General features: G+C 46.3%; 1 protein-coding gene across 1 annotated transcript in view; it reads right to left on the bottom strand.

Annotated features, from left to right (window-relative positions):
* The window catches only part of LOC139060796 (uncharacterized), a 172,159-nt gene extending 161,321 nt beyond the window's left edge, over positions 1-10,838 (bottom strand). Inside the window, exon 1 of the mRNA XM_070539955.1 lies at positions 10,574-10,838. The gene's annotated coding sequence lies outside the window, so the exon portion shown is untranslated. The remainder of the gene's footprint in view (positions 1-10,573) is intronic.
* Between the last annotated feature and the right edge of the window lie 859 nt (positions 10,839-11,697).

An 11,697-nucleotide genomic window follows, 5' to 3' on the forward strand; every position in this document is an offset into this window, starting at 1 on the left:
AAACAGAGGAGCGCTAACTCCGTGGCGTCTCCCGGTTGGTCGCCGTCGAATCGGGGCTGGATCTCTACCCGAGGCCCGAATCTGGCATTCCATTTTGAACCTGGGATTGGTACGGACGGGCGGTCCCGCGTTGGCTCGTTCGGAGGCTTGGGTTCGACTCCCACGTCGGTTGCCGAGTCCGACTGGCGTTGTGTTCAACGTCCTGCTGCTTTCCGGTTCCGGGTTTGAGGTGTCATCATCGTTGGCAGTGACTGGGTCGCTGAAGAACGCGTGTCCGCCTCAAGAGACTTGAATCCTGTTACGAAGTGTTACTGACGACATCGCTTCGTGCGAAGCGAGGACCATTGACGCTGAAGCTCAGACGCTGCGGAGTATTCTACCATGCCTCTGCGAGGAAAAGGCGAATACAAGTTCGGGAAGCTGAAGTCTTGCGCCTACATACAAGGGTAGTCCGATGCCCTGTGTAGGTGCCAATCAAAATGTGGTTTTGAAGGACCCTACTATGGCTTTTTCCTAGTTAGAATTGACTGCGTGACGGGACATGTCATTGCAGGTACGATAATCGTCGCGACTGTCGTTACCGTGCCCAGGTTATAAGGACAATGGAGTGGGTGTGAGGACAACGTTTTGGTGACGATGAGCAGCACCTTCCCCGGGCGCCGCATCTGTGGGAGGTAAGCGTCACTATCACACGTTGGGTCATTTCTTCAATGGTTCTGTGATTAGAGTTAGAAGCTCCGGTTGCTTCCGAGATGGGCTTTCGGCTTTATTTTCTTCGGCGTGCTCTTTACCGTTTGCTCAGCACGAAAGCTAATTTTTAGCTTCTACGCGAAAATAGCTTCATGCGTACGGAGCTCACTTCCTAGCTAAGTTTTCAGCTTTGAACCAGAGGTCGGTTAGCAGATACACACACTATACTGGTGTTGCAGCCGTATGTTACAGCTGTGCGCACCGTTCGAATACTGTGTAATACTGCTAAATCAGTTGGAAACAAACGGAAACGCATAAATGAATGAGAGAATACAGTTGTTGAAACCCTTAGCGACGAGTAAATACACATGAACCAACATGACTAGCGAGTAAAAAAAAAAAAAGACCTATCTTTCCCAGTGCTAGAATGAGGACATCGGTAAGCTGATCAAGTTTGCGCGCTCACCTTTGTGCGATGGCTTTATGGCCCTCAATATGTTTTACAATGGAAGTGCTGCCTGAATTTCATATCGTTTCGCGTCCTTTTGCATCATTAGAATGTGAACCAAGTAGGTTAGCACCAAGCAGTGACAAATAGTGAACGATTTCTGCGGAGATAATAAGTAAAAAAAAAAGAAGGGACCTCTGACCATTTACTTCTGGTTTCGTGGCTACTTCATTGTTTAAGTGCTGTTTTTCTCGAGGTACCCGACAAGGCCTACCTCGCATGTCTGACGTATTTTGTCACAACCGTATGCCATAAGTTCTCGGGATTTCCTTGCGGCACTCCATTAAAAGCGGCTGTCTTATTATGAAAGTGCATCAAGTTGTTATTATGAAGCTGTATTGTGAAGTTGTATGTATCATGAAAGTGCATGAAGTACACCGGTGGGGAACTTGAAGATGGCGAAAAGTTCATCCGACAAGAAAGAGTGATGAACCACACGACTAGTCGTCGTGCCTCTACGCATCTACCATATCCAATCAGCGTGCGTTCGCGTGCAAAGAATCAATTTCGGAGCTGCAGCTATAAGTCTTGCCAGGAAAAGGAAGCGAACGAGATTGCTTGACGGCCCGCCTCCGCCGCGGCGCAAATGGCGTGGGTCATCGTTCAAGCGTGAAACTAAGTCAACAGGTGTTGACGCAGCGATGAACCAGAAAGCCGTCTGTTGCCCGCTCAAACTGAACCGGAAAGAGAAAACACTAATGAAGGAAAACCAGAGGTGAAAGGCAGAGAGGTTAACCAGAGTAAGTGTCCGGTTGGTTGCTCTGCACAGGGGGATGGAGTAAGGGCAGAAAAGATAAGAAAACAAGAGTAGATAAAGGAAGGAATGCATCAATTCGCACATTCTATAGTTTTTCAAAGAGTCCGGTTTACTTTAAAGAGCACACCAGCGCTTTTAAAGCGGTTTGTGCCGACATCAGCTGGGACCAGGGTCCAAAAATGCTGCCTTCCGTAAGGGGACGGTTGTCAATCTTGTCGAGCGTGGTGCTGAGCACTTTGTGCATTCAAACAACGACAATCACACAGAAGGTGCGCTACCGTCTTTTCGCGCCCGCAAACTTCGTAATGTGGACTTGCGGCCATTTCGATGATGTAAGAGTGCGCATTGGTAAAAGCTACTCCAAGCCGCAGGCGGCAATTGAGAATTACCAAAGTGAGGCCTTGACCACGGGAGCGCGAACGTGTGCGTCATGTCGCAGGTGTGGCTCTATGCAGCGGGGCATTGATAATATGGTTAACGACGTTCATGCTGTTCACGCTGTCGATCCTATATTGAATGTACCATTGGTTACAAATCAAACGCAAGCAAGGAATTATGAAGTAGAACACCTTTGGAAAGGGATAAATCGAGAGAACAATCTCGCTGCTCTGCATAGGCGTCATATTGTGTTGCATCATGCTGCATCGAAATCATAAATTGGCATTAGATGTATCGGCGAGTTCAAAAACGAAGGCACGCATTCTAGTCAGCCCTAACTTCTCTGCAGTTCGATCGTCCATGATAGTGCATTCTCAATAGGTTAACTTTTGCAAAGGCTCAGTTTCTGACATCTTTGTAGATGGCCTGCATTTCTTGCTTTGAAATATTCCAGAATATGACTAATAATAATAGTTCGCTCCTGGTGAAGCTAATGTGAGACTTAAAGTAATGGAAAACTTAAAGTTTTCGACAGTCGCAAAAAAATTTACGGGAGCTAATACGTAACTGTGGTGCCAGGCATCATGTTACAGCATGCATACCATGATTCTGATTAATGTATGTTGTCCATGCAAAGTCTAACGATATCGATGCTACACTTAGACTTAAAGAAAATGAGCAGACATCCAAGTCCGCGTGGCCTTTCTGTTATTTACGGTAAATAGTGCTGCTTACCTATAAAACTTGAAGATGTCTGTCTTCTTAAAATTAGCTTGTTTGGGGGCATCTAACAGCTCAAGTTAATTCTGAAAGGAACTGTAAGCGGCTGGCTTAATTATGTGTGTTATGTTTGAGCGTTTAGCCAAGTAATATACTTTTGTTTCATTTTCCTGGGTTCTAGGGACTCTGCCATTGGGGACATGGTTAGGTTAGATTAGGTTACAGAGCTGTTAGCTTGGAGAAGAGCACAGCTACTAGCGTGGAAGGTGTCTTGCTTCATTTATTTGGGCTTTCGGGGCAACTTCGTTCCATCACTGAAATCGCTAAAGGTGCATCGAACCACGCCTAAAGCACTAATGACCTGTGCCCTGACCTGGTGGCGCATGTTTTCTTGTAGGATATTTGAGAATGAGTAACGCAGACAAATGTAGTTGCTGTGTTATGCAACGTGGTGATAGCAATGCGTGCTGAAGAACGAAAAGCCAGCACTTTCCTTGAGTGAATACGGTTCACGTTCGATACAACCATATTTTGATGGGTGCAAGACTGAACGTTAATAACAAAGGAGGCTTGATATAAAGTTATTTGCGATCAACAAGAATCTGGACTGGCATTCCTCTACAAACGAATAATAAGATTTGAATGATCGAACCACTAAGACGGCACCGTAAATGGTTATACAAAAGCTTATGGGCTGCTTAAAAGGTCGAGTAGTATATTTACAACTAATCTCTGATTAAGAGTGTTTGATTGAAACAATATTATGGGCTTAGATTTATCGCTGAAATGACAGGTTGTTGTATGGTAGAAAAATAATGTACTGCTGCTTTACCACATAAATTGAATGCGCTTGTCCTGATATACTGGGCCTTATTTAAGAGACGTTAACAGTACTGAAGGCACAAATTACCCTCCCTGCTGCTACATGTAGGTGAAATTACGGTGCATATCTGTGCTGGAGTTTAAGCTGTCGGTGACTTTACACTATTAACGTTTGTCTGCCAGTCACTAATGTAACAAGGAATAGCATAACTTGATAAAAATTGAGGCAGGTAAATATTGACGGTTTTCAGAGACCGCGTTGTTCCTGCGCAAAATATTAATTTCATTTAACTGTACTATTGCTGTACGTATAGCAAGCATCTTTTTTTGTTTCACTTCGTCATTGAGAATCTGGCTTCAGTGGGAATACCTCCAGCCGCTGATGGCTGGAAATATTGCCTATATCAGACATAAATAAAAAGCAGCTATCAAAGCTGGAACCAGATTGAAAGGGTAACAAAGTTTACGTTCGCATATGTCGCCGACCTGTTGGTAGCGAGCACTTTCATCAAAAATTGAAGCAGTAGAGAGCTTCCCCAAAACCACAACGATCACGTCAGTGTCAGCAATTCTAGGGCACGCGGGAGAGAGACAACGAGACGTTATTCGAGCACTGGATCTCAAACTCAACTGACTTTTACTTCTTCGGTTCCTTGCCAATTAAGCTCCCGCGCCGCTAGTGGCGTCGTCGGACCTCGCCTTCTTCCCCAGGGCGATCACGTCGATGTCGTTGACGCTACACGTTTAACACAAAAACGTAGGCAGTAAAAGCAGCCTGGCGCACTGTCGTACTAAAAACGAGGAGAGAAATTGCAGCAGAAACCACCGAAGATGATTGTCGAAGTCTGCAATATATAGCTTTCTTGTGTAACTTGCTACGTGTATACATGCCCTCATGTCATCCACGAATGACGAAACGTTATGGGCATATCAGCAGATGCACAAGGTGGCAATTTCGCTGTCGACAGCAATGCCGAATGATACCACGACGCAGTATATCTAGTTGTAATCACTTGCAACACTGTTGAAACTCCGTAGCAACCTACACCACTCCTGTTATTGTGGCTATTACTTCGTTGCAGCGACTACCTATCAAGCGGCCGCGCTTGACACGGATTTATCTGTAGCGGACGGGGCATTATCGCTTTAATACGTTTAAGGCTACATACCCACTTCGTGTCACCTTGGCACATCCATTCAGCGAGGTTGACCAAGAATGAGCACATAACAATATCGCATACTCAGTGACGAAGTTGTCTGTTCGGACACATACACAGTGACCATTGTTCTCTGCTCGACTGTCTGCACTCTGCTCGAGTGGCCAGCATATACCTATCGTCGCCCAAGCTAGCAGACAACTTCGGTCACTGCATGCGCCACTGTTTATCGCGCGAGATCGCCCAACCGTCCGAAGCGGCCAAAGTAGCTAGAGAAATCTATAGCTTTAAATATCGAAGAACCCGACATCCAACCGCTGTTTTTTTACCGTTGGATTATATGCAAGAACAGGTATAGAAAGTGGCAATGGGTGGGGACGCGCCAGAGCGCAAAACTCGCGATCGGAGCCTGAACGATGCGTATGAATCGAACAAGTTAAAGAGAAGCGATTTTTTCCAACTCGAAAACAAACGACCGCACCACTTTGGCGGGACAGATGGTTCGTGAGGAGGTGGAACCATGAACGATATACGCTGCTCCAGAAAGCGTGACGGGAGCCAGTTCATCTTCCCGACTGTTTGAGTGCAGTTGTTCGCGCATTACCGAAGCGGCTCTGCGAAACGCTCTTCAAATCCCGTTAAGTGCTGTCTGCGAGGATGCGGGTGTGATTTGTTTCCGGCTGTTATTAGGCATCACGGGGGCGTTCGTCTGATTACCGCGTCTGTTTCCGGGCTTGTTTCTCCGCGTGTTTTTTGTGCGTGTTTGCGTACGCTTCCCTGCGTGTTTTTTTTATATTCACTGCCAATTCTTTGCAACGAAACAAAACGCAGCTCCATAGGTTTGGTTGCTGAACTGACACAGCGAAGCTGAGGGAACTACATACGTTAGAGAAAACTGGAGGGTATGCTTTGACTGCTTGGTGCGTTCTCACATCCGAGGAGTTCTCTTAATGGGGCGGAAACAAGAGGGGAAAAATGAGTGACAGACACAGAAGCTACGAAGAATTAACTGGTTTACCTACAAGCACACTGGTTGTTAGTAGAACTGTGTCTGTCATTCACTACTCTCCTCTTGCATCCATCCCATTAAGGGCTTTTCTGACATGACGTGATGGCGAAGTAGAATGATGGTCCTACAGTAGTAATCTGCAGATAATGTTAAGAAGGCGGAAGTCTTGCGGGCACAGTGTGTAACAGGTATACAAATCACACCCGCATCCTCGCAGACAGCACTTAACGGGATTTCACGAGCGTTTCGCAGAGCCGCTTCGGTAATGCGCGAACAACTGCACTCAAACAGTCGGGAAGATGAACTGGTTCCCGTCACGCTTTCCGGAGCAGCGTATATCGTTCACACTTTTTGTTCATGTTATCAGCAACTGGTCGATCACCAGTGGATTGGACAGTGCGGAACACAAAACGAATGTTGTAGGGTTGGCGGATATGGCATTACATCCGTACGAAGCTTGTAACATTTGCAGATTGTTTACGAACGAGCGTATGGCCAAACATGACAAGCACGCGCAGTGAAATATTGAGATGAGAAACGTCTTCACCGAAAATTTATTGTAGTTTAGATTGTGCCCGTTAAAGGGCCATCTGCCAAAATAAAACGTTATTATATTGTATACAGCTAGCAGTGGCTGGACACGCTACCCTTAACAAAGGTAGCATTAGATCAGTGATTCACATTGCGTGCCCCCTGTTCTTCTAGGGTCTATTACGTGGACGATTCGTATATCGTCTATTATTTACGCGCCATTTTCCTCAGCCCTTCCCACTCACCCCATTCCTCTTTCTTGTTGACATTAAGATTTCATCATGTTGTAATCATATAGAGTAGTACTATCGCACAATGTATTATAATCATTCGTGTAGTTGAACAATAGAAGTATGCACAATTAATGGTCATGTTAACAAAACAGGCAGCTACTTTGACAGTTTTTATTGACTTATGAACCGTCAATGGACACTAAATCAACTTTCCACAGCACTTGACTGAGTTTTGAGTGCGTGCTCGGAAGCAAGATGGATAAGTTAAAGCCACAGAGAACTCTGGGAAGGCGTTATCGGCGAGAAAGATAACACGTGGGAGATAATTGGCGTTTTGCTACTGTCCTACCGCTTTTCCTGCTTTACACAATCCACAGTAAAGTCGGATAATACAAGCAGCTTTCACCGCGCAATAACTTTCACCTAGTTTTTTGGATGTAGCTATTGTCATATATGCCTACAGTTGGTCTCTAGTCTTCGGTAGGCGTAGTCAGCGGAATTATTTTCCGTTACATTCTATCCGAAATCCTGACCTCGCGTATAATTGTTGCAGATGTCAAGCGAGACACGAGCCGCTAGTGCTGAACATAAAAATCAAGTTACGTGGCTGCAGCTCACTTTATTTTTTTATTCGAGGGCGCTGCAATCTTGGCTGGTTACATGAACAATTCATCAGTTTAGTGCGCAGTGACATCAAATTAACATCGTCATTAAACACCGAACGAATGCATACTATTTTCTTGCATACAACTCTAACGCGGTACCTATATATACATTTGGTTTATAGATAGAAAACGGCATCCTTAACAAGTCAAGATGGCGGCACTCAAATACTTTCGTAAAATAGTATGCAGCGCCTGTGCCATTCGGCGCTTGAGGGTTACGCATATTTATTGGCACTGTCTTTGTCGGCACGGTAATGTCAAGAGAGAGAAAAGGATGCATAGAAAGGCAGGGATGTTAACCAGAGGTAGTTCCGGTTGGCTACCCTTTACGGGGGAAGGTTTAAGGGGGATAAAGAGAGAAAGAGAGACGAGCATGAACAAACGCACTTCAAAGCAGCAGGGGGCGGCGTTCTTCTAGGGTCTAGTGTCTGTTCTATCGTTAGTCAAGTCCCGTAAACCGCAGGAACCTTAATGACGCGAGTAAGGCCTTCAGCGCGGATATCCTTTGGGAGTATACTGACCTAAAGCTTTGAGCTCTGATAGTGGACGATTGTCCACGTGGCACAGTACTCTGCACAGCACTTGTCTTTCCGTAGTATATCGCGGGCAGACACAGATAATATGTGCGAGCGTCTCATCGCTGTTGCTGTCGCACGTGGGGCTGTTGGCCATTCCAATAAGAAAAGCATATGAGTTCGTAAACGCAACGCAGATATACACGCAGATAAGTGTCTCCTTCACAACAATCTCTATTTAGTTTTTACGTGACTTTTTAATACCACCCAAAACACTATTATAGACCCTTCGCTGTTTACATAGACCCTGGAAGACTACAGTTTTGTCAACTGACGTAGCTCGCTAAATCTAGCGGCGAAATAAGACAAGGGCGAGCAGCAGGGGCGCGTTAAAACAAACCTGCAGCTTTTCGACTTTTCTCCTGTACATAAACACAATTGTACAAGCAAAATTTTCGTTTTAGCTGCACGAAAAAAACTGAAGTATTACTCCTGAGGCATTAGGAGTCTTTCTTTTATCTGACAATGCTGGAAAAAGCTTTCCGTATTCGCTTTTTCACGACCCGAAGACACCGCAGTCGGGAGAGCGAGAGAGAGATAGCAAAGAGAGGAAAGGCAGGGAGTTCCACCAGACGAGATCCGGTTTTCTACTCTACACTGGGGGTAAGGGGAAGGGATGTCGGCTGGAATCCAGCACTCCGTCCATGCTCTGCTTGAGGTCTATTGCATCTTTTCTCGATTGTTATGATAAATCGCGGTGCTCAGATGAAGGTGAATGTTGGTGTTAAAGGAAGAAAAGACATCGCAGAGGAAATCGTCGGCGTACGTTTGCAAACGTCTGCCTGGCGAGCGGTGCCGCTTACCGTCTCGACGCATTTCCGTTATCTTTTTGTTGAAGACGGCGTTAGTTACGCTGAATGTTTCTGTGCAGGGAAAATTGGTGAGTGCATGCGCATTTCCGGCGACAACCTGCCTACCTTTGTTGCAGTCAAGCGCTTTCTCTCCCTAACCGCGGTGACTCGCTTGCTATTCAGTGCAGAAATCTAAACGAGCACTGCATTAGACGCGCTCACAATTTAGCGAAGGGGGGTGTTTGCAAACTACCGATTTCGCTACGTTATTTGTTACGAAGTGCCGTCGATTATACATTCTCGCGAAAACGCCGAACGATTGTCGGCTAATGCGCGGGCACCTTTGATCGAGAGCGGCCACTTCGGGATGGCGGTGATCCTTCGCGTTAACAGCCGTGGTATAGCGCAGTGGCCATCGAAAAACAAATTATGCAGTGGCTCTGGCATGGCGCTACTAAGCGCGAATGTCGCAGGCTCGATCCTGGCCCTGGCGGCCACATTTCGGTTGGGACGAAATGGAAAAGCGCTCGTGTACTTAGATCTAGGCCCACGGTAAGGAACCGCAGATGATCAGAATTATTCCGGAGAACCTCCCATACGGCGTACCTTATAATCGGATCATGGTTAATTGGCGCGTAGAACACATGAATTAAATATAATAATAATGAAATTTTCGAATCGGAGGCTTCGAGTGCTTAACAACTAATTACACGTGCTGCTTCATGATCACCTGACATTTCGTGTGTAAGGTAAAGCTTCGCGTGGTTGACGTTTCAATGTAAGCTAACATAATGGATACCAGAGTTAAGACCTAGTGTCAGTATTGGCGTTCAGTGCGTGTTTAAAATGTTCATTTCCTAGACTTTGTATCCTTCAAGGTCATAATGCGTTTTGCCGTGCTTGCTTAGCTATCTTGTCTGAGCTGGACCGACCTGAAACGTGTGCGGCCATTGAAAAAGAAGTCGGGCCAGGATACCTACTGGTGGAACTGGCAGAGCTGTGGCATGTTATCATGCTATCACCGATATATTATACACAGATTAAGAGAACACAGAGGTGTCTCTGGGTCAAATTGAATATTCGCTGCCTAGATACCCTGCTTCTTGTATCATCTGACCGCAAATGAACACACCTTGTTCGGCTTACAACGCATACGTGACGCAGCGAATTTGAACCAAAGTGGTTCGTCAGCGTTTTCGTGTATATCTGCGAGAACCAACTGCGCAGTCACTAGAAGAGTTCACACGAGCCACCTGCATACGGTGGACTTCGTACAAGCCGTTCCTATAGCATGCCGCTCGGCGTATGCAATCTTCTGCACGAAGCATGCAGTTATCGCGGCTCGCCGGCAGTGTCACCAAGAGCACGAAAAACATACTGAAGAACGTATTGAGGAGGTATGTCATAGGTTGACGCCACGCTTTTCGCGTAATCCAAGATGGGTTATTGCTAAATCGTGTTCCGCCACTCGCACGCGCACGGCGTGTACTATACTGTGGAGCCACTTGAATGCTGAGTACCACGTCTGATTCCATTTAAGGTCGCTAATCGCCTCTGTGCAAAAGCATGCCAAGCTATAGTGACAACTGTGTCTGCTCGAGACATGCGCCGAAGGGCAAAATGAGCTATATAACCGTGCGAAGTAAAATGATAAGGAGCCTTAGCATCACAACGATTTAGTTAAAGCGTTTCGCCCTCAAGAAGAACAACAACACGAAATCATGCAAGTTCTCTTACCTGGCAAAAAGTACCCATCTGGCCGGAAATACCGCTGGCATACGACCATCGTCGCCGTTAAGGGTTCCCCGATGCGCAATTTCTGGGCCCATAGCTGCTTTCTCTTCTCGTCGCTGGCATTAGGGAAACGATGGAATGATACCGCTCGACTCTTCCATCTTGCGAATATGAATAACGATGCACAGTGCTTTCGTTAGTATACTTTTTTCTCATTTGCAAGCGCTGCTCAGACGACATCAGAAGAGGGCTCGACAAGCGCTTCGATCTACGCAACAGACGCGTCTTGGAATTCGCTCGCACGGGTCCCGCACAAGTACTTCGGGGCGCGGCCGCGGTGCCGCATTAGTGTCGCGAAAATCGCTAACGTCCAAACAACTGAAAAACGCGCTTATTGTTCCGGCGTTGCATGTGGACTGATAAGGGCATGCCTTCAAGTTCTTTTAGGCCGCAGCCCCGCTCTTGTTATCGTGCGAGTGAAACCGTATACGCTTTCCATGACTAGGCAGGTTTGTTGCGCTGAAGCGCTGTTACGTCGGGCATTTAGAGCACGCTTAAATGAACGGCACCGGGCGCAGACGCTGCGCATTATTGGCTTTTGAAAAGAATGCGGGAAAGTTCGCGATATACCATGTCAGATTTATTTCATGCCTAAATTCTTTTTAACGAGCAGAAAGCACTGAGAATGATCGCTGGAGAATGTCGGTTTAGCAATAAATCCAGATTTCTTTAGCGGTAATTACGGCTAATATATGCTTTGTCAGGATTTCTGCGTGACCTTTTGTGCGCGTTATCCCATACGGGAGTAGATTTTAAGGGTTAGCTCTATGTGACTATTCGAATTAGTTAGCTCTGTAGCTGCTATAGGAGTAAAAAATGAATCGCTGCTATTGCTGCGTATTGAACTACTGACCATGGAGGTGTTTAGTACCATACAACTAGCATGCGGACGCAGGGGTCCATACGCCTTCGTTATAACCCACCGTGGTTGCTTCGTGGCTATAAGGCGCTGCGCTAATAGTAAGCACGAGGTCGCGAGATCAAATCCCGGCCACAGCGGCCGCATTTAGATGGGGGTGAAATGCAAAAGCGCCCGTTTACCGTGCATTGTGTGCACGTTAAAGAAC

The sequence above is a fragment of the Dermacentor albipictus genome, chromosome 6 (assembly GCF_038994185.2).
Source record: "Dermacentor albipictus isolate Rhodes 1998 colony chromosome 6, USDA_Dalb.pri_finalv2, whole genome shotgun sequence".
NCBI lineage: Eukaryota > Metazoa > Arthropoda > Arachnida > Ixodida > Ixodidae > Dermacentor > Dermacentor albipictus.